Source organism: Malania oleifera, chromosome 2 (genome assembly GCF_029873635.1).
Source record: "Malania oleifera isolate guangnan ecotype guangnan chromosome 2, ASM2987363v1, whole genome shotgun sequence".
NCBI lineage: Eukaryota > Viridiplantae > Streptophyta > Magnoliopsida > Santalales > Ximeniaceae > Malania > Malania oleifera.
The window spans coordinates 78045371-78049137 of NC_080418.1; positions in this window are offsets into that span (position 1 = coordinate 78045371).

Below are 3767 nucleotides of genomic sequence, written 5' to 3' on the forward strand. Positions count from 1 at the left end.
CTATTATGAGTAAAATTTAGTTTTTCACATACTTAACAATAGTTCACTAATGCCAATCAACTGAAAGTTTATTTTGTCTATAAAATTAAATCTCGGGGAATCTTTTGATCATTTTTGAAAGCTTAGAGGTGAAGTTTCATATTAATCCATGAAGTATAGCTGGAATTTATTCTATTGTTATCAAACGATACAAATACAAATCAGGTCAACAAGATTGGTTGGGCATGTTAGTATTTTGAGTTTGGATTGATCAAAGTGATGATCTAGAATGACTTGTTGGTCGAATGAATTGATCTTTCTACTTCATGAGTTTTCTTGTTGGTAAGCTCCTTTATGTTTTTTTCACGCTTTCCTACAATCCAAGTTTTACATTTATTTTAAAAATTTTAAAGTGAAACATAATGTTATTTACTATGTTTTTCTATAATATTTTAGTTTAAATTGAACGTCGCAATTTTTTCTTGTATGTAAACTCTTTTTTTTTTTTTTTTAAATTATGCACCGGGTTTCCACTTATATGTAAACTCTTGAGCACCGTTTTATTGTCTTTATTAATTTAACTACTTTGTAAAAGCATAAAGACAAACATTTAGTAAACCTCGAGTGAAAAAATTTAAAATTATAAATTTATCCTTCATAAATAATTAATCAAAAATGAAAATCTAGACTCCCAACGGTCCATTTCGCCTACTTCCCTCTTGATATATGCTTGTGCCATACTCCCCTGCAAAACCCTTTGGTTGTGCACATTGTTTGTGGGAGGCGAAGCATCACCGATGGAACCTCAAACATTCCCGACGTTACGAGTGGCTTGTTCCATATGTCTATGAATGGGTTCAGGACTGTCCTCGATCTCTCCGCGTCTCCTCTTCTTACAGCTCCCTCATTCTACCTGTTAATTAATTTGCAGGGTCTCCCAAATGAATAACCTCCTAATTGTGCAAAAGCCTTGGTCCTCCAAACCTGGAAGGTCTACCAAAATGAAGGGTTTGATCAAAAAGAAAAATGCACGATGCCGATGTAATTATTTGGGTGGAGAGGTTGAGCCAGAGATGCCAAAGAGAGTGGTCGGGAAGGTTTAAGACGGCTAAGTAAGATTGTTCATCCAAACGCAACTCCTTCAGAGTTTACAACGGCAATAGTGAGCTTGAACTTTGGGGTCACTGATGTAACTCTCACGCATATGTTATATCTCACTGACCACCATTCTCTGATTATGTAATTAATTATTTATGTTGCTGTTGATGCGTAATCTGTTTTTGTTATGGTTTTGCTTCCTAAATTATGCTATTTTCATTTTTATTAATGTTTTCGATGGACAAATCCGTCCAAACCTGGCCCCGATGCCTGCAAGTTTATCTTACTGCCCCAGCCGCAAGTTCAGAGATGGCAATGAATTCTCCCGTGTTATTGGTTTCCTTGTTGATGTTTGTCTCCCCAAGCTTGGGACTTATCATAGCTTCTTTCTCACCCTTTCCCTATTAGTTTACTCTCCTTCTTTTTTACTTGCATCTTATGTAATGATCGATACTGCTCTTCTACAATATTATATATAAGGAATTCATAATTAAATCTTTTGAATATATTGTTTTCCTCCAATGTAGAACAATCTATCTTGTGACTTATATGATCATGTACTAGCGCATTGGATCTATATCAATTTCCATGGGGCGTAAGATTATGATGGCTCTTGGGCTTCCACTTGTCAGTGGGAACATTTGTATAAACCAGAAGAGCTTGTTTTCATTGATTTTCACCAAAAAGGTAAACGCGTATACAGCTCAAATTTTATAATCATCTAGATTAATAGGGCTTCTGACGTTAAACTGCCAGCTCGGAGTTTAATGGTTTACATTTTTGTTTTTTGGAAATATAATCATTTGATTAAAAGGGCAGCTGCTTAATTCAGGTTTTAGCTCATGTTTGTAAAACCAGATTTTAATGAGTTCCCATTTTGTGCTTGCAGCTTGTATGGAAGCGGAAAATCTACTGTAATGGAATTTTGGTTCAACATGGTCCAACGTATATTTTAGCTTCAGATTTTAAGCTTGCCTTTGAATGCTTTTTTTTTTTTTCGTTTTCCCTTGAAATTTATTTTAGGGATTTATTGATTAAATACTACTATGATTATTATTATTTTTATATTTCAATTAATTACACTTGTGGGGTACTCAAAATGTGTATTTATAGTGTTATTGATCACCTTTTGTGATCTTGATTATTGATTAACAAATTCTATTTTTATGAGGTCAATATATAGCTCCTCGTTGAAAATTAAATTTGACTCGTCGGCAGCCGCACCAACCAGCTCACCATCGTTGATTATTTTGATTTAGAAGTTGCTATAAATAGATGTGTGCGTGTATGTGTGTGTGTGTGTGTAATGAAGTGTGGTGAAGAAGAGGGTGAATAACCAGTGAGCGAGAGTTTTGAGATTTTTCCTCTGTAATAATTTTTTTTTTTCAGATTGAAATCAATTAAGTGCAATTCCTCACTGAGTTTCATTCACAACCAGTGATTGAGTGAGTCCCCTCCACCTATTAGTAGTATCAGACCATGCAGGTTTGCTGAAATTCACCAAACAAAGGCGAAAGTTAATTTTTTCCCAGATTTGAAGTTGCTTAAAATCCAAAATTGAGCACACCATTGTGCAATTCGGGTCGATAAGATTCCAAAGGTGAAAATCATGCTTTAAATGAAGTCCGGGAGCCCCCGCACATGCTTGCACATGCCGGCAGACGAAAAAACATGTTTCACACACGCCGCATGAGCCGGTGAAGATACAGACCGCCAGCTGCACGCCCCTCACACACCTGCGCGCATCATCCTCACCCGATTGGTGAGATCTAACTCGAAGACACGATTCGCGACCCGGACCAGCAACCCGAATCTAGACCCACGTGGACGACCCGACCCGGCTAACAGACCCGCGTCCTATCACCGATACGCGGCACGCCCAAAAGCCGCCATGTGGCCTTAACGGTAATCTCCAACGCCCTTTATCTCGGTTAAATTAAATCGGTCTAGTTAAATCGGTTCATAATTTTTTTTTGCCAATTCAGTGATTTTTAAACTGATTTGTTGTAACCCAAAATCGGTTGCTAAGGTTTTTCATCCTTCTAAATACATTGGTGGTATCAAATTTGCCAAAATCTATCCTCGTCACCCTATTTTTGATATATTAAATCTGATGGCTAACGGTACTACCCAAGCGGTCATTCCAAAGTTGACCTGGGAGAATTATGACAACTGGTCTATTCAAATGAGAGCTCTTCTAGGTGCTCAAGATGTCATGGACATTGTTGAAGATGGGTACATGGAAAGCCCATCAAAAGAAGCTGAAACAACTATGTATGTCGCTCAAAGAACAATCTTGTGAGCTGATCGAAAGAATGATTACAAGACGAAGTCTATAATCTACCAAGGCCTTGATGAGGCCACATTTGAAATCATCACCTGTGCCAATACATCTAAAGAAGTTTGGGACTCTCTCCATCGAACACATAAAGGTGCAGATAAAGTAAAGAAAATTCGTCTTCAAACATTGCGAGGTGATTTCGAATCCTTAAGAATGAAATCTACTAAATTTATTGCTGATTACTATATATGAGTTATGGTAGTTTCAAATCAATTGAGAAGAAATGGAGAGACTTTCAATGACAAGAGAATTAGTGAGAAAATTTTGCGATCTTTGGATCCAAAATTTGATTATATAGCTGTGACCATGGAAGAAACAAAAGATCTAGAAACCATGTCCATAGAAGAAC